This window comes from Amia ocellicauda, unplaced genomic scaffold (genome assembly GCF_036373705.1).
Source record: "Amia ocellicauda isolate fAmiCal2 unplaced genomic scaffold, fAmiCal2.hap1 HAP1_SCAFFOLD_63, whole genome shotgun sequence".
Lineage (NCBI taxonomy): Eukaryota > Metazoa > Chordata > Actinopteri > Amiiformes > Amiidae > Amia > Amia ocellicauda.
In genome coordinates, this window is record NW_027102993.1 from 232,972 (window position 1) to 254,951 (window position 21,980).

At 41.7% G+C, this 21,980-nt stretch overlaps 4 non-coding genes and 15 pseudogenes across 4 annotated transcripts; all 19 read right to left on the minus strand.

The window, feature by feature from the left end:
* Positions 1-6,989: 6,989 nt before the first annotated feature.
* LOC136740247 (U5 spliceosomal RNA) lies at positions 6,990-7,104 on the minus strand. The gene has a single exon (XR_010813085.1). It is a non-coding gene; the product is annotated as a U5 spliceosomal RNA (small nuclear RNA).
* Positions 7,105-13,559: 6,455 nt separating this feature from the next.
* LOC136740010 (uncharacterized) lies at positions 13,560-13,678 on the minus strand (annotated as a pseudogene).
* A 216-nt stretch (positions 13,679-13,894) lies between these two features.
* On the minus strand, positions 13,895-14,013 carry LOC136740167 (uncharacterized; annotated as a pseudogene).
* A 215-nt stretch (positions 14,014-14,228) lies between these two features.
* Positions 14,229-14,347, minus strand: LOC136740077 (uncharacterized; annotated as a pseudogene).
* A 541-nt stretch (positions 14,348-14,888) lies between these two features.
* On the minus strand, positions 14,889-15,007 carry LOC136740055 (uncharacterized; annotated as a pseudogene).
* A 216-nt stretch (positions 15,008-15,223) lies between these two features.
* Positions 15,224-15,342, minus strand: LOC136740188 (uncharacterized; annotated as a pseudogene).
* A 214-nt stretch (positions 15,343-15,556) lies between these two features.
* On the minus strand, positions 15,557-15,675 carry LOC136740227 (uncharacterized; annotated as a pseudogene).
* A 214-nt stretch (positions 15,676-15,889) lies between these two features.
* On the minus strand, positions 15,890-16,008 carry LOC136740208 (uncharacterized; annotated as a pseudogene).
* Positions 16,009-16,224: 216 nt separating this feature from the next.
* LOC136740154 (uncharacterized) lies at positions 16,225-16,343 on the minus strand (annotated as a pseudogene).
* A 212-nt stretch (positions 16,344-16,555) lies between these two features.
* On the minus strand, positions 16,556-16,674 carry LOC136740170 (uncharacterized; annotated as a pseudogene).
* A 214-nt stretch (positions 16,675-16,888) lies between these two features.
* On the minus strand, positions 16,889-17,007 carry LOC136740157 (uncharacterized; annotated as a pseudogene).
* A 216-nt stretch (positions 17,008-17,223) lies between these two features.
* On the minus strand, positions 17,224-17,342 carry LOC136740191 (uncharacterized; annotated as a pseudogene).
* A 215-nt stretch (positions 17,343-17,557) lies between these two features.
* On the minus strand, positions 17,558-17,676 carry LOC136740266 (5S ribosomal RNA). Its single transcript, XR_010813104.1, has one exon. It is a non-coding gene; the product is annotated as a 5S ribosomal RNA (ribosomal RNA).
* A 220-nt stretch (positions 17,677-17,896) lies between these two features.
* LOC136740105 (5S ribosomal RNA) lies at positions 17,897-18,015 on the minus strand. The gene has a single exon (XR_010813060.1). It is a non-coding gene; the product is annotated as a 5S ribosomal RNA (ribosomal RNA).
* Positions 18,016-18,905: 890 nt separating this feature from the next.
* Positions 18,906-19,014, minus strand: LOC136740151 (uncharacterized; annotated as a pseudogene).
* A 215-nt stretch (positions 19,015-19,229) lies between these two features.
* On the minus strand, positions 19,230-19,348 carry LOC136740094 (uncharacterized; annotated as a pseudogene).
* A 209-nt stretch (positions 19,349-19,557) lies between these two features.
* Positions 19,558-19,676, minus strand: LOC136740210 (5S ribosomal RNA). Its single transcript, XR_010813070.1, has one exon. It is a non-coding gene; the product is annotated as a 5S ribosomal RNA (ribosomal RNA).
* Positions 19,677-19,891: 215 nt separating this feature from the next.
* On the minus strand, positions 19,892-20,010 carry LOC136740092 (uncharacterized; annotated as a pseudogene).
* A 215-nt stretch (positions 20,011-20,225) lies between these two features.
* On the minus strand, positions 20,226-20,344 carry LOC136740219 (uncharacterized; annotated as a pseudogene).
* Positions 20,345-21,980: the final 1,636 nt, after the last annotated feature.

Sequence of the window (21,980 nt, forward strand, 5' to 3'; positions counted from 1 at the left end):
AATTATCAACAAAACAGTTGAATGCAACACACATTTATATTTAAGAAAACTAAATGATATTACACATTCTAGAGTTATGAATCACAGATTAACATTTCTAATTGATTTCTCAAATGTCATGAATCACAAACTCCAAACTGTTAAACTTATGTGAACTTCGTCACAGAGAGGCCTCTCTGGCTTCGGGCTCAGATAACAGCACACGGCACGAGGTCCGTGTGGTTTGGAACAAAGGCAGTCCGGTTCGGCTTTGTCCAAGAACTTCCACTCAGTCGATGCACCTGGAAGTTGGGGTTTCGCGAATGTAGAGTCTTTTCCAAACAGATTTTCCACTGGTTTGAAGGCTCCAAGGTTGTGCACAAAATCTTCTTTGTAAGCAGGGTTCCACCGTAGTTACTTGAAGACAAAGTCTTTGAGGAAAGCAGGGCCCTGTTTGTTCCAAGGGTCAAGTTTCTTAAGACTCAAATAGCTATTTAAATGACTTTCGTATTCAGTCGACTTAGTCAATTGTCCAGCTGGATGGCTGGGCACAGGCGGGCAGCGCAGTCTGTAAAGTTCTTTATTTAATAAAGTCCTTTAAAAGAATTCTTCGTACGGCTCAATCTCCTTCTCCCAGTTTAACCCTTCTGTTGCTGGTAAAGACTTAGTTGGTTTCTGGTTCCGGTTCTGGCAACAGAGATACAAGTTGAGCTGTGGCAGCGAGTTACTGGTTTAGGTGAGAGAGAGAGAGAGATGCCGTGCGTTACCCTTTATACGCCTGTCAGATCAATAGGTGATTGGTTCTTTAGTTTGTGAGATTGGATTTCGGCTTCAGCCCCCAGTGTCCTATTGGAGGGGGGCTTGATTTATGACTGATGTCAATCCATGCCATCTTTTGGAAATGCCGGTTGGCACGGGTTCGTAGCTCTGTGTCGGGATTTCGGCTCTCGTCCATTTCAAAGAGTTTTTATTTCCTACAGGCCCCCTTCCCCAGACATCTCACAGCAGGGATTCCAAGCTATTTGGCCCATTCTCGGTGCCATCCTCCCAAGACTGTCACTTTGATGTAAACCAGTTCACATGCTGATGAGTTAAGGAAATCTGATAAATTTGGGGGGGAGAGGTCTTCTTTAGATCAGTGCTTCAGCTCAGAGCTAAAATGCTCTTATCAGAATACACCCAACATAACGCTACACTGGTTAATTCTGTTCTGGGAAAAACACAATCCTGCAGGTTTAATAAGTCTCTCTACACATCAGTCCCTGAGTACCTTCAACCAATGGTCATTTTGACCAATTAAGCCCAAGAATTGAGTCAATTAAGTTGTCATGGACTACCCAGTGAAGACGTGAACTCACGACTAGGTCACACTGTGAGCTCACCAGAGCAGACATTACACTGAGCTCACTGTGAGCTCACTTAGCGCTTTTCCAGCGACATGGTGCCGGTGCTGGAGCCGGAGCTGCTGCTCGGCCTGGGATCCAGCTGATCTTTTTTGAACCGGCCCGCTTTTCCACCGGTTTTGACGTCACTGGATGTGGGCGTTCCCAAGCATGGAGTAGAAGTGGAGAAACACAGCAATAGTAATCAGCACCGAGGCGACTGCGTCTTTAAACCCCATTTAACATCACAATCAAACTCATTCCGCGTCTATGGCAAATCGTAACCCTAATGTTACAAATGTTCCCTAAACACCTATTTTGCAGGATCAATAAAAAATTATTAGGATTTTTTAAACTTTTACTGACACACATAGTTAATAGCAATGTGTTATAACTTTACCGAAAATAATAATCTGTATATCTTTAATTGTTTAGACGTTATTAAGATATAATGCATCTTTCACATAGGGAACATTTGTAACATGTTAGGAAAAACAAACAAATGATTTGAAAATATTCATAATCATACAATTTGTCAGGCTTCATAAGAATGGTATTTATAACATACTCTGTAAAAATCAAGCAAATAGCATTTGTGGTTCACGAGAAAATATATATATATAATCAAAGCTATCAGACTATAGCAGCCGGTGTATGAAGACACATACGATTATACAGCATTATTTGGCAGCTTCGCAAGACCTAATTTGAAACGTTGTTGGTAAGTTAGATAATTAGTGGGGACCCTCTATTTGCAGTTCTTCCCCTCCATAATTGCTAAAATAAAGTTTTACTGACATTTTATTGACCCTACCACTGCATAGGGCACATCTGTAACATGAACGCTACTGAATGGCACATACATTGAAAACTACGGAGAACTGAGACAAATCCACTTTACACTTCATAAATAATCTTAAAACGTTTCCAACCAAGGCAACACCCACTTGAAATACGTTCATTCTCATTTTTGGTAAACAAAAAGAGAGATTGTTACATATGTTCCCTATGATGCATCTACAGAGAGAGAGAGACAGACAGACACTAACACTCTCTCTCTCTCTCTCTCTCTCTCTCTCTCAGCTGGGAGTGTGTGGGAGGGGTCTGCAGTGAGCGGGAGTGCTGCTGAGAGCTCTGTCCTTTGGCTGCGTTTTTTTGTTGCTTTACTTTTTTCAGTTTGTTTATTTTGTCTTCTGTTTTCAGTGCTTTTCTTATTGAGGGGGAACAGGGGAGGGGAGGGGGGAGTACCGGTAGTTCACATAATTCACATAATAAAGTGAATCTGTGACACCCATAATTCAATTACATTCTTATTATCAACTATAACTATGAATATAACTGATAATGTAGCATCATTAGATTGTTTACAACCAATATTTGTTTTCAATATATATATTTTTACCTTGTCTTTGTAATATTGTAGACCAAGAGTGTTATACCTGTTTTGGTGATTCTTTGTCAGATTCAGAACAATTTGCTGTGGGGCTGTCAGAACCACTTGATGGTGACACACTTTTGTCTTCATTGCTGATAAATGTGGCTTTTGTTACAATTTTTTTCAGATTGTCCAAAAGGTCTGGAATCTCTGGAGAAAAAAACCTTAGTATTAAATGATAATCATTTCTAGTAATATATTTAATGCAAAGTGAAAACAAAACCATCAATGCCTGCAATTATACTTGAGAGACTTGCTCTATGTTATTGGCAAACTGACCTTTTTGTGGGTCATTAACATTAGCTACAAAAAAAATAAAAAAGATAAAATACAAGAATTTCCAGGTCTAATGTAATGCATATAGTCATTAATGTAGGATTATGAAGTTATGTTGAAAAACTTTATTTAATAATCAGTATTATTAAACTATTAGACAGTGCACATTAAGAGTCTGTATTGTGGTTCTAGATTACTTCAGTATGATCAACTATAATACATTACTCTGGAATCTAAATTACTGAAGAATAACATTTATCAAGGTAAGGAATTATTTGCTATAAATAAAAAAACTTACCATCAACCATATGGTTTCGAAGACATTGGTTTTCATTTTTAAGTCTTGTGTTTTCCTTTTCGAGCTGCTTAACGTTTTGCTGTAGCTCAACTTCACTGGACTCTTTAAATGTCTGTAGAATATGACGGGATCTAATTCTTGAAGCTCCATCGGTTTTCTTTCTTATTTTGTGCTGTATTCAGAGAGGAAAAGAGTTTAAAATGAAAATATATATATATATGAATATGATTAAAAAAAAACAATCCTGCAATACATTTATTTAATATTTGCAGTAATTATCTCACCGGTAACTGTGGTTCATCAAGGTCACTATCATCTGAAATTTGAAGTTTTTTGTTTGGTTTAGGTACTCTCTTCATTTTAGGACAGGGCATTTTTGTTAGGTCATTAAGTTTTCTTCTTAGTTCGCCTTCTTTTCCTAAAATAAAAATAAAATAAATAAAACCCTGCATTATGTCCACAGATATTTGGGGATTATATTTATTTGTCATAAAAATACTGTGCTTTGACCATACAAATTAAGATGAACAGCCAACACTGAATCAAAACTGAAGTTAAATTATATCTGGTTTAATTTATTTTGTGATTTGGGGGATTTTATTGTAAAGCACAACACACAATAAATCGTTCTTACAAATGCCAGTCATGTATGACGAGTTTTTAGCGCCCTCACCACCACCTACCATGTTATAAGAGTATGTTAGAAGTACAACACATTAATAACTTAAACATTCATTTCAAATATACTGTGATTGTATATATCAAATAGCATGTAAAGACTTTAATGTTTTTTTTTTTTTAAATAAACATTGTTACCAGTCATAATGATCTGCGCTTCATGGACAGGCCATCCACCTTTTGGAGGTTTGTTCGTGTCTCTCCACTCTGCTCTGAAGTTTCGAGTCGTCTCTTCGTCATCATCAGCAATGCTGAATAAATCAAAATTGCGAAAGCAAGCAGTGGGAATCACGCTGTAAGAGTCTTTGTCGACCCCGCTTTCCCACTTCACCAACGCGTGCATCACCGCCATACTACCTTCACCTTCTCGTCCGTTTTTTCTGCGCGTTTTTCCCCCGACAAGTCACGGCACAAAAAACAGTCTCGCTCTGCATTCTGGTACTTGGCGTTCTTAATAACACCAACAGGGTGTAATCGCATAGACCACTCGAGTATAAAGTACTACATATCCCATCTGTTACAGTTTTTTTTCTTCTTCTGAAACTGCAAGCGCACTACATAAAGTTTGGCAAATGAAGAAATTTGGATGATGAGTTTACAATCTTATAAACAGTATTTAAGTAAACCTAGATATGCAATTCCAAAAAGAACAGCATCGAGATGGAGAAACAGGATAAAAAAATAATAATACAATGTTTATACTTTTTGTATTTTAATTACAGTATGTAATTATTGCCTTTTGATTTACATTTACAGAAAAAGAACGGCGGCAAACGTGGACTACCCAACAAGAAGCAACAAAGTTACTAAAATATCAGATTCTCAGGTAAGCTTCATGCAGCCATACATGTATAATTATAAAATCAATCCAAAAAATAGACCTTGTTTACCCTACAACTGATTTGAGTGTTAATTCTATTTAAGATATAAAAAAATATTTTATTTTCTGAACTAATAATCTGTGAACATTCTATTATCTCTATAATTTTAATTAATACATTTATTTTATTATTGGTGGAACATTATATTTTTCAGCTCAGATGATTTCACGTACCATCATTTTTTCTGTTAATAAATGTGCAAAAACAAATCAGATGGATAGGCCCCTACATATGAACATTAAGTTAAAGGCCTAGAGTGAGTGTTCTTCACTTCCAGTCATGGCGGGCCACAATCCAGCTCTTTGTAACTCATCAACAACCAAAGACCTGGGAAAAGGGTTAAATGGCTTCAGTTAAGCCAATTAGGTAATTAAGAGCTCAACTGGAAAAAAAACAGCAGGCATAGGGGTACTTTAGGACCACAGTCACTGATATAACCTACAATGTTGTTGTAATGAAAATCAGCAGACAGTGGGCCTCCTCCAGGACTAAGGTTGAGAAGCACTGGTCTTGAAGACCACAATAACAATCGACCTCAAGGGCTAGGGATATTCGAGGTGATGCTAAACCAGTCCTGAATGTTTAAATATAATGTTATTTTCTTGTAGTGTGCCGTTGCTGTTAATGCAACCAGTTATATTGAGCCATCAAATACAGAAGCTGACGAAAGACATCAACATGTAAATTTAGTTGTAAATTTAAAGTGTGTGTGAAAAGTATTTTGTATATGGAGATTAACCCATAGTTTCACAGATAAATTGTGGACCAGTGATATTCAGGATCTTCAAAACAAGTCCTGAATGCTCAAACTTAACACTTCTCTTTTTAGAGTGTCGTTGCTGTCAATCCAGCCAGTGATGTGGAGCCATCAGATACAGAAGCTGATGAAAAACAACATGTAAATTTCCTAAATTAATATGGTGCATCAAAATACTTATTTAGCACTTTCAACTGTTTCTTTGTGATTCCTAAAATTACTTTACAGGCTGGGGCTGGGGGAAGACACTGCGCCCGCCTGGAGAAGCCTGTACAAGCCCCCCTCAATAAGAGAGCTGGCAATCTGCAGTGGAGGGTGTTACACACCATTATTGCTGTCAATTCTTTTATTACTGTTCTTAACCCTGCTGTGTCCGACGCCTGCCCATTCTGTGCTCAGAGAGAGACCGTGTTTCACTGTTTCAGCACTTGCTCTCGGTTGTCACCCATTTTTAGTCTTTTAACTCGTCTTTTTACTGATCTTAACCTGATTTTTAACACAAAGGTTTTTATTTTAGGGGCGCGATACACCAGAAAGACCAAACATGTGGACCAGCTGGTAAACTTCTTGCTGGGCCAGGCTAAAATGGCCGTCTATAAGACTAGGAAGAACAGAGTGTGTGGGGAGGGCAGTGAGGATGCAGTGAGAGTGTTTGCCATGCTGGTCAAGTGCAGAGTCAGACTAGAGTTTAACTATTACAGGCTGATGAATGATTTGGAGAGTTTTGAACAGGTCTGGTGTATTAATGATGCCCTTTGTGAATTGTATGACGGGGAGCTGGTTTTTATTATGTAATTCATTTATAGGGTTTAGTATTTGATGGTTGTTTTGTTGTGTGTATTGGGTTGCTTTCTTTAAAAGTGTACAGATCAGTGGCGGAGTTAATGCTTGTTGGGGGGAGACAAACAAAGGGGAACACTATTTTTTATTTATTTATTTATTTTCTTTTGTATGAATTATTGCGTGTTGCAAACAGGCAATGAAGTCTGATAAAAGTCAAAAAGTCTCTCTCTCTCTCACACACACACACACAGCCAGCAAGACACACAGAGCCAGCCAGCTCAGCGATGACATCACAAACATCTCTCTCAGGTGACTCCTATGACATCACAGAGCACGTACATTCCGTTGCTTGCCGTCTGTCAACCACTCAGTCACTGCCAGCCAGACTGGCTGGCTGACTGGATGGTGGGGCTGCTTGCTGCTGCTGCGTACCTTAGCAAGCTTATTTGCTTGACCGGCCTTCCTCCTCCGCCCACATGCCCACCTATGTCCGATCTGCTGTTCACCTGGATCACAGCTCCGCCCCAACAAGGCAGAGCCTCCCAAGAATGGTACAAACTCACCCACGATCCCCTCCACGGCAAGCTATAGCAAAAGGCAAAAGCATTATACGTAATGAAGAGGAACCCGAGTCCAAGACGCATCCGACCAGCCATACATATTTGTGTGTATTAAAGATCACATTTTATTACATTTAGATTTTCTGTACTTTATTACATCTTTTTGTGATTTTTAAATGTATTGTTTCTTTTCCTTATATATGTATGTATGTATGTGTGTGTGTGTCTGTGTGAAAGTGTATGTGTTTGTGTGTCTCTGTGTGAAAGTGAGTGTGTGTGTGTGTGTCTGTAAGTGTGTGTGTCTGTCTCTGTGTTTGTGTGTCTGTCTCTGTGTGAAAGTGAGTGTGTGTGCATGTGTCTGTCTGTGAAAGTGTGTGTGTGTGTGTGGGTGTGACAGTGTGTATGAGTGTCTGTCTGTCATGTAACTCGCACATCTGTGAGGGCACCATTTTTGCAGAAAGAGATGTACACATTTTGGAGCAACATATGCTGCCATCCAGACATCATCTTTTCCAGGGACGTCCCTGCATTTTTCAGCAGGATAACGCCAAACCACATTCTGCCCAGATTTCAAGCGCATGGTTGCGTAGGCAGAGAGTGCGGGTGCTAGCATGGCCTGCCTGCAGTCCTGACCTGTCTCCGAATTGAGAATGTGTGGCGCACTATGAAGTGCAAATTAAGACAACGAAGGCCCTGTGCAGTTGCGCAGCTGAGGAAATGCATAATGGATGAATGGGGGAAAATCCCGCTTGCTAAACTTAACCAAGTGGTGTCTTCAGTGCCCAAGTGCTTAATAAGTGTTATTAAAAGAAAAGGTGATGTTACATAGTGGTAAATAGTCGACTGTCCCAACTTTCTTGGTTTCTTTTCACTGCTAATGAGATGCTGTAAAGTGAGTTTTCAGGAGCTCTAATCGTATTGATGAATTCATGCAGCATTTGTAATTGAATTTCAAAAAGAAATCCTTGCTGTCTGGCCTGTGTGTATGAGATGTACTCTGTCAATCTTTGGCTAACAACTGAAACATTGGTAGAACAGAAATGGCAACATAAAAAAGAAAAGTACATTTTAAAAGAGCACATTAAATAGGATGAATATACAGTTTTTTACAATCACTTTGTCACTCATTTCAGAACCTTGATGTCATTTTTCAAAACTCTAGACACAAAACTCAAAACGGTCATCACTTGTAACACTGCACAATACAATGTTTTGAACATTGGACAGCCTTTCATATCTTTAAAGAAACCTTGCACTTGCAGACTTGTTGGTTCAAATAACTAATTTATCATGAAATACCATAGTAACATAGTAACACAGAAGATACCGATAGTTTCACTGTGTAGTTGTTCGTACAATCATTAAATATTGTAGTACAAAATATGTGATACATGTTTCATTATGGTACTACACATAAATACATCACTGTAAAAGGACTAGTAGAGAGAATACTACAGACACAGTGGAATCATTGAACAAAATCTGAAATGTATTGATGCAATACAATCAAATCACACCATAGGTTTCTTTGAATCCATGCAACAATAATTAGCTACAAAAAAGAACAAAACTACAGTAAAATGTCAACTGCAGTGTTCCTCACCTGGCTTAGTGTAAAAAGCAAAACAAAGGATTGATTACTGTACTTCTAAATTTCCATCAGCCCTGTGTTCAGGTTCAGGTTCTCACAACCATTTTTCACAAGAGGCATCTTGAAACTGAACATACCTGAACATACTCAGTCATCAGCTGCTTCACTCTGTCTGCATTTCTTTCAAAAGGCACACTATACTCTGTGCTACACATTGGTATGCAGTATACAGTCATTTGACAATTGAGAGTAGCCTAATGTTTAGTGCATGCTGAAGACTTGCTGCTTCTCAGTACGGAAATTTCTGATGATTGAGGCCACAGTTGATCCTGAGTTGATTCTGAGGTTTGATTGAATCATTGTAGCTGCCTCAGTCATGGTCATGCCATGATTTACAACATGCTCTACAACTATTTCTCGGATTTCACTGGACACTATTTGCTGTTGCTGCCGCTGTCTGGTCCGTGGCCTTGTCCTCTACCACGTTCCCCCAACACCTCTCAAATGAGGCCCATGGCTGCCTCTCTGGTGAGGCCTAAGCCCTCCTCTATGACGAGGCCCACGACCACCTCTCAGAAGGGGTGCATGTCCCCTTCCATTCCTTTGACCACCACGTCTTCCTCCTCCCACTGCTTGACCTCTATTGTGACCTGGATGACTTGCCGGCTCCATGTTATCACTGTGTTGCTGGGGTGGATAGCACTCATTTCACTCGATACTCGTACCACAATGTGAAATCAATCATCAATAACCAGTTGGCAGTATTGGAAAAGCAATTACAAGGGCCTGCATACATACAGTAATGTCAAATCTGATGTGGAAGAACAATCATCTTCAACCAGGTTGGAGCGTTAGTTGCAATGCCTTTAATACACGCAGCGTGGAGAGGAACAGTGACTCAAGTAGATCCCAAAGTCGCTCTGCCTTCATTTTAACAGTCAGAGCTTTTATACACAAAAATCAAAGAGCTGGTTATAATCAGAAAGTCATTACTATGTTATCTTAAAAGTTAGCTAAGCAGAATTTATATCATTATAGGACAGAGTTCATAGATCAACACATGGATTAGGGAGCAGGCACTTCAATCATACTGTTTGACATTGTCTCCAAGATTCTCATCGTAAATAACAAACAGAAATCAAACTACCTTCTGGCCTGACCTTCTAGCTTGACCTTATCTTTCTTAAGTATACAAGAGAGAAAAACAGGTATTAGAGAAAAAATTTCTAACTTTCCTTCCACACTGCACACATGGTGTGGAAAAGTGCTACATGATGATGAATGATGATGAAATATTACATCCATAGATAATGTAGTCCAACTGGTTCATGCTCCTCGTTTATTGATGTCAATGGATCTCATTATCCTGAAACTTTCATGATCGAAACATGGAATATTGTTTGTCAGTTTCCATAAAATTATGCATTAAGAGTAATGCAACAGTCACTTATCATTTTGAGCAGCTGTATCAATTGATAGTTAGATCTTTGTAATGAAATGAATAGACAGTGATCTCAGATGTAATGTGTGAATTGCATTTTGAAATGGTAATACTTTGATGTTAAGTTGTGTCATTTTAGTTCAATGAACAAATGATCTGAGGTTGATGTGTATTGTATCCAAGCAATTGTAAAAAAGTGTTAGAGTTTTGAAAAATGTGCATTTTGATCATCGGGTGTGAGTTTAGTGTCAAGAGTTTTGAAAAATGACATCAAGGTTCTGAAATGAGTGCCAAAGTGATTGTAAAAAAGTGTAATATCAGGGGACAGTGGCTATTAGTGATCTGGCCTTCCGTGGCCTCTGTATTAATGTAACAGGTCACATTGTATGTGTACACTGATACTTGATAGTATAATATAGTACAAGTAAAAAACATACATAGGTATCATAGAAGTATTTTGCAGAAATGATTATGGATAGTTATCAAAATGGAGAGGAAATGCTAAATCCAGTCTCCCCAGGCTGAGCTTCTATTGCTGCACCTGCTGGCCCCACTATATGGATAGAGCCACACCAAGTACAAGAGTCTCCCCATTGCTATTTATATCTCCCTATCCAGTCTTCTATAGGTGTCAGGGTGGGGTGCCTATTCCCCTGCATGCTTTGAAACCTATAGCACCTGGGACGCACACTTGGGATCCGGTTCCTCTGCCCCTCACATACACATGAGGAATCCTAGGTGCTCAATACGTCATACTGTCTCTTTCATCTCATGTGTAAACTATGGACAAATACATGACTAAACGTGTTAAGTTTTCCCAGAATGCTTTGCGCCACGATATGCAAATAACGGGGACTATGATTGGCTCCCTGACATTACCCACACTGCGACTGATGCTACCCATTTCACTACCCAACAAAGACCCATAATATGCGTGTGTCTGTCTGTCTGTCTGTCAAAGTATGTGTGTCTGTGTCTGTCTGTCTGTGTGTGAAAGTGTGTGTGTGTCTGTCTGTCTGTCTGTCATGTAACTTGCACATCTGTGAGGGCACCACTAATGCAGAAAGAGATGTACACGTATTGTTTATTTTCCATATATATGTATGTATGTATGTATGCATGTCCAATTGCTTTGACAATACAAATGAATTGAATTGAGAGGGAGAGAGAGACAGACAGACAGACAGACAGAGAGAGACACACACACACACACACACACACACACAGAGAGCCAGCCAGCCAGCTCAGCGATGACATGACGAGCCTCTCTCAGCTTACTGCTATGACATCACAGAGCACGTACATTCCGTTTAACAAATCGTTAAACAAAAAAGGTTATAAACACATTGACTACAATACCGGTTAGTAAGACGAAGGTGAGTCTCTCGTTAGTATTATTAGTCAGACATTAAATAACTACGCAGGTTAGTATTTATGTCAGGTAACTTCTCGTTATATATATATCAGTCTCATTTACGTTTAGGTGCCGAGAAAGATCCTATTTGTTACCACAATTTCCCTTAACTGATTATTATTCAATGATTAAGGATAGGCAGGGCCACCAATAATCTAATGTCTATTAACTTGTGTCAATTTCAGACTAAACAGTTAAACAGGAATGAGAAGATATTTCTCGGCGTTGACAGATTTTATTTCTAAAATTATCAACAAAACAGTTGAATGCAACTCACATTTATATTTAAGAAAACTAAATGATATTACACATTCTAGAGTTATGAATCACAGATTAACATTTCTAATTGATTTCTCAAATGTCATGAATCACAAACTCCAAACTGTTAAACTTATGTGAACTTCGTCGCAGAGAGGCCTCTCTGGCTTCGGGCTCAGATAACAGCACACGGCACGAGGTCCGTGTGGTTTGGAACAAAGGCAGTCCGGTTCGGCTTTGTCCAAGAACTTCCACTCAGTCGATGCACCTGGAAGTTGGGGTTTCGCGAATGTAGAGTCTTTTCCAAACAGATTTTCCATTGGTTTGAAGGCTCCAAGGTTGTGCACAAAATCTTCTTTGTAAGCAGGGTTCCACCGTAGTTACTTGAAGACAAAGTCTTTGAGGAAAGCAGGGCCCTGTTTGTTCCAAGGGTCAAGTTTCTTAAGACTCAAATAGCTATTTAAGTGACTGACACTTTGGTATTCAGTCGACTTAGTCAATTGTCCAGCTGTAAAACTCCACTGATCAGGTGGGTCTGTAAAGTTATTTATTTAATAAAGTCCTTTAAAATAATTATTCGCTCAATCTCCTTCTCCCAGTTTAACTCTTCTGTTGCCGGCAAAGACTTGGTTGGTTTCTGATTCCGGTTCTGGCAACAGAGCTACAGGTTGAGCTGTGGCAGCGAGTTTCTGGTTCAGGTGAGAGAGAGAGAGAGAGAAAGACTGTCCGCTGTTCCTTATAGTCTGTCAGATCAGTAGGTGATTGGTCCCTGAGTTCTTGAGATTGGATTTCGGTTTCAGCCCCCAGTGTCCTATTGGAGGGAGGCTTTATTTATGACTGATGTCAATCCATGCCATCTTTTGGAAATGCCGGTTGGCCTGGGTTCGTAGCTCTATGTCGGGATTTCGGCTCTCATCCACTTCAAAGAGTTTTTATCACCTACAGGCCCCTTTCTCCAGACATCTCATAGCAGAATTCCAAACTATTTGGCCTCTTCTCGGTGCCATCCTCCCCAAAACTGTCACTTTGATGCAAACCAGTTCCAAGCTGATGAGCTAAGGAAATCTGATAACTTTGGGGGGGGAGAGGTCTTCTTTAGAACAGTGCTTCAGCTCAGAGCCCAAATGCTCTTATCCAAATACACCCAACATAACGCTACATATGTATGTATGTATGTATATATGTGTAGAAGGAAAATTAGAAATTATTTTCTTACACCTGTTTTTCTCTCTTGTATACTTAAGAAAGATACGGTCAAGCTAGAAGGTCAGCCCAGAAGATAGTTTGATTTCTGTTTGTTATTTACGATGAGAACCTTAGAGACAATGTCAAACGGTATGACCTACGTGCCTGTTCCCTAAAACCATGTGTTGACCTATGAACTCTGTTCTATAATGATATATGTTCTGCTTAGTTAGCCTTTAAGATAACATAGTAATGACTTTCTAGCATGTATGGATGTATGTATGTATGTATATATATATATATATATATATATGTATGTATGAATGTATGTATGTCCAATTGCTTTGACAATACAAATGAATTGAATTGAGAGGAAGAGAGAGAGAGAGAGAGAGAGAGAGAAAGAGAGAGAGAGAGACAGACAGACAGACAGACAGCTCAGCGATGACATCACGAGCCTCTCTCAGCTGACTGCTATGACATCACAGAGCACGTACATTCCGTTGCTTGTCGTCTGTCAACCACTCAGTCACTGCTAGCCAGACTGTCCCTAAGACAAAGTGTACAATACTTCAATTATATCTCCTCCAGACAGATAAAGAGTATTAAGAGCTACGATAAAGTTACCCAGGAGACGTAAAAGCTTGCAGCACCAGGTATTTCCAGGAGGTCTCACATTCAAGTACTGACCAGGTCCTGCCCCGTTTAGCTTCCGAGATCTGACGAGATCGGGCGCGTTCAGGACGGTGTGGCCGCAAGCCGAGACGCCAGGCTGCATGATGTGTCTTAAAGGCTGGAGGGTATTGACGGAACTTCCAGCAAAAAAAAAAAGAAAAAAGAAAAATGGAGGGAAAAATATCAGTGCAGCAAAGGGTGTTGAAATTAGCCGGGTACGTGTACAATTCTTCAATTATATCTCCTCCAGACTGAAAGAGAGTATTAAGAGCTACGATGAAGTTACCCAGGAGACGTAAAAAGCTCGCAGCACCTGGTATTTCCAGGAGGTCACCCATCCAAGTACTGACCAGGCCCTGCCCCGTTTAGAATCTGAGATATGACGAGATCGGGCGCGTTCAGGACGGTGTGGCCGCAAACCAAAAGGCCTGGCTGCATGATGTCTCTTAAAGGCTGGAGGGTATTGACGGAACTTCCAGCAAAAAAAAAAGAAAAAAGAAAAATGGAGGGAAAAATATCAGTGCAGCAAAGGGTGTTGAAAGTAGCCGGGTACGTGTACAATTCTTCAATTATATCTCCTCCAGACAGAAAGAGAGTATTAAGAGCTACGATGAAGTTACCCAGTAGACGTAAAAAGCTTGCAGCAGCTGGTATTTCCAGGAGGTCACCCATTCAAGCACTAACCAGGCCCTGTCCCGTTTAGCTTCCGAGATCTGACGAGATCGGGCGCGTTCAGGACGGTGTGGCTTCAAACCGAGAAGCCTGGCTGCCTGATGTCTCATAAAGGCTGGCGGGTATTGACGGACCTTCCAGCAAAAAAAAAAGAAAAAAGAAAAATGGAGGGAAAAATATCAGTGCAGCAAAGGGTGTTAGAAAGTTGCCGGGTACGTGTACATTTCTTCAATTGTATCTCCTCCAGACAGAAAGAGATTATTAACAGCTACGATGAAGTTACCCAAGAGACGTAATAAGCTTGCAGTACCTAGTTTTTCCAGGAGGTCACCAATCCAAATACTGACCAGGCCCTGCCACGTTTTGCTTCCAAGATATGACAAGATCGGGCTCGTTCAGGACGGTGTGGCCGCAAGCCAAAAAGCCTGGCTGCATGATGTCTCTTAAAGGCTGGCGGGTATTGACGGAACTTCAAGCAAAAAAAAGAGAAATGGAGGGAAAAATATCAGTGCAGCAAAGGCTGTTGAAAGTTGCCGGGTACGTGTACAATTCCTCAATTATAACACCTCCAGACAGAAAGAGAGTATTAAGAGCTACGATGAAGTTACCCAGGAGACGTAAAAAGCTTGCAGCACCAGGTATTTCCAGGAGGTCTCCCATCCAAGTACTGACCAGGCCCTGCTCCGTTTAGCTTCCGAGATCTGACAAGATCGGGCACGTTCAGGTCAGTGTGGCCGCAAGCCTAGAGAGCTGGCTGCATGATGTCTCTTAAAGGCTGGAGGGTATTGACGGAACTTCCTGCAAAAAAAAAAAGAAAAAAGAAAAATGGAGGGAAAAATATCAGTGCAGCAAAGGGTGTTGAAAGTAGCCGGGTACGTGTACAATTCTTCAATTATATCTCCTCCAGACTGAAAGAGAGTATTACGAGCTACGATGAAGTTACCCAGGAGACGTATAAAGCTTGCAGCACCTGGTACTTCCAGGAGGTCACCCATCCAAGTACTGACCAGGACCTGCCCCGTTCAGCTTACGCGATCTAACGAGATCGAGCGCGTTCAGGACGGTGTGGACACAAGCCGAGAAGCATGGCTGCATGATGTCTCTTAATGGTTGGCGGGTATTGACGGAACTTCCAGCAAAAAAAAAAAAAAAAGAAAAACGGAGGGAAAAATATCAGTGCAGCAAGGGATGTTGAAAGTAGCCAGGTACGTGTACAATACTTCAATTATATCTCCTCCAGACAGAAAGAGAGTATTAAGAGCTACGATAAAGTTACACAGGATACGTAAAAAGCTTTTATCACCTGGTATTTCCAGGAGGTCACCCATCTAAGTACTAACCAGGCCCTGGCCCGTTTAGTTTCCAAGGTCTGACGAGATGGGGCGCATTCTGGACGGTGTGGCCGCAAGCCAAGAGGCCTGGCTGCATGATGTCTCTAAATGGCTGGAGGGTATTGACAGAACTTCCAGCAAAAAAAAAAGAAAAAAGATAAATGGAGGGAAAAATATCAGTGCAGCAAAGGGTGTTAAAAGTAGCCGGGTACGTGTACAATACTTCAATTATATCTCCTCCAGACAGAAAGAGACTATTAAGAGCTACGATGAAGTTACCCAGGAGACGTAAAAGCTTGCAGCACCAGGTATTTCTAGGAGGTCTCACATTCAAGTACTGACCAGGTCCTGCCCCGTTTAGCTTCCGAGATCTGATGAGTTCGGGCGCGTTCAGGACAATGTGTCCGCATGCCAAGAGGCCTGGCTGCATGATGTCTCTTAAAGGCTGGAGGGTATTGACGGAACTTCCAGCAAAAGAAAAAAGAAAAAAGAAAAATGGAGGGAAAAATACCACTGCAGCAAAGGGTGTTGAAAGTAGCTGGGTACGTGTACAATTCTTCAATTATATCTCCTCCAGACAGAAAAAGAGAATGAAGAGCTATGATAAACTTACCCAGGAGACGTATAAAGCTTGCAGCACCTGGTATTTCCAGGAGGTCACCCATCCAAGTACTGACCAGGACCTGCCCCGTTCAGCTTACGCGATCTGACGAGATCGAGCGCTTTCAGGACGGTGTGGACACAAGCCGAGAAGCCTGGCTGCATGATGTCTCTTAATGGTTGGCGGGTATTGACGGAACTTCCAGCAAAAAAAAAAAAAAAGAAAAACGGAGGGAAAAATATCAGTGCAGCAAAGGATGTTGAAAGTAGCCAGGTACGTGTACAATACTTCAATTATATCTCCTCCAGACAGAAAGAGAGTATTAAGAGCTACGATGAATTTACCCAGGAGACGTAAAAGCTTGCATCACCTGGTATTTCCAGGAGGTCACCCATCCAAGTACTAACCAGGGCCTGGCCCGTTTAGTTTCCAAGGTCTGACGAGATGGGGCGCGTTCTGGACGGTGTGGCCGCAAGCCAAGAAGCCTGGCTGCATGATGTCTCTAAATGGCTGGAGGGTATTGACAGAACTTCCAGCAAAAAAAAATGAAAAAAGAAAAATGGGGGAAAAATACCACTGCAGCAAAGGGTATTGAAAGTAGCTGGGTACGTGTACAATTCTTCAATTATATCTCCTCCAGACAGAAAAAGAGAATGAAGAGCTATGATAAACTTACCCAGGAGACGTAAAATGCTTGCAGCACCAGGTATTTCCACGAGTTCTCACATTCAAGTACTGACCAGGCCCTGCCCCGTTAAGCTTCCGAGATCTGATGAGATCGGGCGCATTCAGGACAATGTGTCCGCATGCCAAGAGGCCTGGCTGCATGATGTCTCTTAAAGGCTGGAGGATATTGACGGAACTTCCAGCAAAATAAAGAAGAAAAAAGAAAAATGGAGGGAAAAATATCAGTGCAGCAAAAGGTGTTGAAAGTAACCGGGTACGTGTACAATACTTCAATTATATCTCCTCCAGACTGAAAGAGAGTATTAAGAGCTAAGATAAAGTTACCCAGCAGACGTAAAAAGCTGGCAGCACCTGGTATTTCCAGGAGATCTCCCATCCAAGTACTGACCAGGTCATGCCCCGTTTCGTTTCCGAGATCTGACGAGATCAGGCGCGTTCAGGTCTGTGTGTCCGCAAGCCGAGATGCCTGGTTGCATGATGTCTCTTAAAGGCTGGCGGATATTGATGGAACTTCCAGAAAAAATAAAAAAGAAAAAGAAAAATGCCGGGAAAAATATCAGTGCAGCAAAAGGTGTTGAAAGTAGCCGGGTACGTGTACAATTCTTCAATTATATCTCCTCCAGACAGAAATAGAGTATTAAGAGCTACGATGAAGTTACCCAGGAGACGAAAAAGCTTGCAGCACCTGGTATTTCCAGGAGGTCACCCATCCAAGTACTGACCAGGTCCTGCCCCGTTTAGTTTCCGAGATCTGACGAGATCGGGCGCGTTCAGGACGGTGTGGCCACAAGCCGAGACGCCTGGCTGCATGATGTCTCTTAAAGGCTGGCGGGTATTGACGGAATTTCCAGCATAAAAAAAAAAAAAAAAAATAGAAAAATGGAGGGAAAAATATCAGTGCAGGAAAGGGTGTTGAAAGTAGCCGGGTACGTGTACAATTCTTCAATTATATCTCCTCCAGACTGAAAGAGAGTATTAAGAGTTACGATGAAGTTACCCAGGAGACGAAAAAAGCTTGCAGCACCTGGTATTTCCAAGAGGTCACCCTTCCAAGTACTGACCAGGCCCTGCCCCGTTTAGCTTCCGAGATCTAACGAGATCGGGCGCGTTCAGGACGGTGTGGCCGCAAGCCGAGAGCCCTGGCTGCATGATGTCTCTTAAAGGCTGGAGGGTATTGACGGAACTTCCAACAAAAAAAAAAGAAAAAAAAAAAAGAAAAATGGATGGAAAAATATCAGTGCAGCAAAGGGTGTTGACAGTAGCCGGGTACGTGTACAATACTTCAATTATATCTACTCCAGACAGAAAGAGAGTATTAAGAGCTACGATGAAGTTACCCAGGAGACGTAAGAAGCTTGCAGCACCTGGTATTTCCTGGATGTCACCCATCCAAATAATGACCAGGCCCTGTCACATATTGCTTCTAAGATCTGACAAGATTGGGCGCGTTCAGGACGGTGTGGCCGCAAGCCAAGAGGCCTGGTTGCATGATGTCTCTTAAAGGCTGGCGGGTATTGACGGAACTTCCAGAAAAAATAAAAAAGTAAAAGAAAAATGGAGGGAAAAATATCAGTGCAGCAAAGGGAGTTGAAAGTATTCGGGTACTTGTACAATTCTTCAAATTTACCTCCTCCAGACAGAAAGAGAGTATTAAGAGCTACGATGAAGTTACCCAGGAAACGTTAAAAGCTTGCAGCACCTGGTATTTCCAGGAGGTCACGCATCCAAGTAGTGACCAGGCTCTGCCCTGTTTAGCTTCCACGATCTGACGAGATCAGCGGGTGTAGGACGGTGTGGTCGCAAGCCAAGAGGTCTGGCAGCATGATGTCTCTTAAAGGCTGGAGGGTATTGACGGAACTTCCAGCAAAAGAAAAAAGAAAAAAGAGAAATGGAGGGAAAAATATCAGTGCAGCAAAGGGTGTTGAAAGTAGCCGGGTACGTGTACATTTCTTCAATTATATCTCCTCCAGACAGATAGAGAGTATTATGAGCTACGATGAAGTTACCCAGGAGACGTAAAAAGCTTGCAGCACCAGGTATTTCCAGGAGGTCTCCCATCCAAGTACTGACAAGGCCCTGCCCCGTTTAGCTTCCGAGATCGGGCGCGTTCAGGACGGTGTGGCCGCAAGCCAAAAGACCTGGCTGCATGATGTCTCTTAAAGGCTGGAGGGTATTGATGGAACTTCCAGCAAAATACAAAAGACAAAAGAAAAATGGAGGGAAAAATGTCAGTGCAGCAAAGGGTGTTGAAAGTAGCCGGGTACGTGTACAATTCTCCAATTATATATCCTCCAGACAGAGAGAGAGTATTAAGAGCTACGATAAAGTTACCCAGGAGACGTAAAAGCTTGCAGCACCAGGTATTTCCAGGAGGTCTCACATTCAAGTACTGACCAGTTCCTGCCCCGTTTAGCTTCCGAGATCTGACGAGATCGGGCGCGTTCAGGATGGTGTGGCCACAAGCCGAGATGCCTGGCTGCATGATGTCTCTTAAAGGCTGGCGGGTATTGACGGAACTGCCAGCAAAAAAAAAAAGAAAAATAGAGGGAAATATACCAGTGCAGCAAAGGGTGTTGAAAGTAGCCGGGTACGTGTACAATTCTTCAATTATATCTCCTGGAGACAGAAAGAGAGTATTAAGAGCTACGATGAAGTTACCCAGGAGACGTAAAAAGCTTGCAGCACCTGGTATTTCTAGGAGGTCTCCCATCCAAGTACTGACCAGGCCCTGCCCCGTTTAGCTTCCGAGATCTGACGAGATCGGGCGCATTCAGGACAGTGTGGCCGCAAGCCGAGAGGCCTGGCTGCATGATGTCTCTTAAAGGTTGGCGGGTATTGACGGAACTTCCAGCAAAAAAAAAAAAAAAAAAGAAAAATGGATGGAAAAATATCAGTGCAGCAAATGGTGTTGACAGTAGCTGGGTACGTGTACAATACTTCAATTATATCTCCTCCAGACAGATAGAGAGTATTAAGAGCTACGATAAAGTTACCCAGGAGACGTAAAAGCTTGCAGCACCAGGTATTTCCAGGAGGTCTCACTTTCATGTACTGTCCAGGTCCTGCCCCGTTTAGCTTCCGAGATCTGACGAGATCGGGCGCGTTCAGGATGGTGTGGCCGCAAGCCGAGATGCCTGGCTGCATGATGTCTCTTAAAGGCTGGAGGGTATTGACGGAACTTCCAGCTAAATAAAAAAGAAAAAAGAAAAATGGAGGGAAAAATATCAGTGCAGCAAAGGGTGTTGAAAGTAGCCGGGTATGTGTACAATTCTTCAATTATATCTCCTCCAGACAGAAAGAGAGTATTTAGAGCTACGATAAAGTTACCCAGGAGACGAAATAACTTGCAGCACCTGATATCTCCAGGAGGTCACCTATCCAAGTACTGACGAGCCCTTGCCCCGTTTAGCTTCCGAGATCTGATGAGATTGGGCGCGTTCAGGACGGTGTGGCCGCAAGCCAAGAGGCCTGGCTGCATGATGTCTCTTAAAGGCTGACGGGTATTGACGGAACTTCCAGCAAAAAAAAAATGGATAAAGAAAAATGGAGGGAAAAATATCAGTGCAGCAATGGGTGTTGAAAGTAGCCGGGTACGTGTACAATACTTCAATTATATCTCCTCCAGACAGAAAGAGAGTATTAAGAGCTACGATGAACTCACCTAAAGGATTATTAGGAACACCATACTAATACTGTGTTTGACCCCCTTTCGCCTTCAGAACTGCTTTAATTCTATGTGGCATTGCTTCAACAAGGTGCTGAAAGCATTCTTTAGAAATGTTGGCCCATATTGATAGGATAGCATCTTGCAGTTGATGGAGATTTGTGGGATGCACATCCAGGGCACGAAGCTCCCGTTCCACCACATCCCAAAGATGCTCTATTGGGTTGAGATCTGGTGACTGTGGGGGCCAGTTTAGTACAGTGAACTCATTGTCATGTTCAAGAAACCAATTTGAAATGATTCGACCTTTGTGACATGGTGCATTATCCTGCTGGAAGTAGCCATCAGAGGATGGGTACATGGTGGTCAAATAGGGATGGACATGGTCAGAAACAATGCTCAGGTAGGCCGTAGCATTTAAACGATGCCCAATTGGCACTAAGGGGCCTAAAGTGTGCCAAGAAGACATCCCCCACACCATTACACCACCACCACCAGCCTGCACAGTGGTAACAAGACATGATGGATCCATGTTCTCATTCTGTTTACGCCAAATTCAGACTCTACCATCTGAATGTCTCACCTCTTTTTCCTATTTGTAGTGGAGATGAGTGGTACCCGGTGGGGTCTTCTGCTGTTGTAGCCCATCCGCCTCAAGGTTGTACGTGTTGTGGCTTCACAAATGCTTTGCTGCATACCTCGTTTGTAACGAGTGGTTATTTCAGTCAAAGTTGCTCTTCTATCAGCTTGAATCAGTCGGCCCATTCTCCTCTGACCTCTAGCATCAACAAGGCATTTTCGCCCACAGGACTGCCGCATACTGGATGTTTTTCCCTTTTCACACCATTCTTTGTAAACCCTAGAAATGGTTGTGCGTGAAAATCCCAGTAACTGAGCAGATTGTGAAATACTCAGACCGGCCCGTCTGGCACCAACAACCATGCCACGCTCAAAATTGCTTAAATCACCTTTCATTCCCATTCAGACATTCAGTTTGGAGTTCAGGAGATTGTCTTGACCAGGACCACACCCCTAAATGCATTGAAGCAACTGCCATGTGATTGGTTGATTAGATAATTGCATTAATGAGAAATTGAACAGGTGTTCCTAATAATCCTTTAGGTGAGTGTATATGTATGTATGTGTATGTATGTCCAATTGCTTTGACAATACAAATGAAATGAATTGAGAGAGAGAGAGAGAGAGAGAGAGAGAGAGAGAGAGAGGGAGAGGAATATGAGCTCCTAAAAAACATTTGTTTTTATACATAAGCGGATTTAATTTGTGATTTACAAATGAATATATAGCACTATAAACATACACAGAAGACATGGAATAGAAATTCAGAAGAAAAAGTATTCAAAAAATAATAATTTTAAGAGAAACACAAAAAGAAGAAAGCAGAGAGACAGTTCAGGAAGAAAAGTCAGAA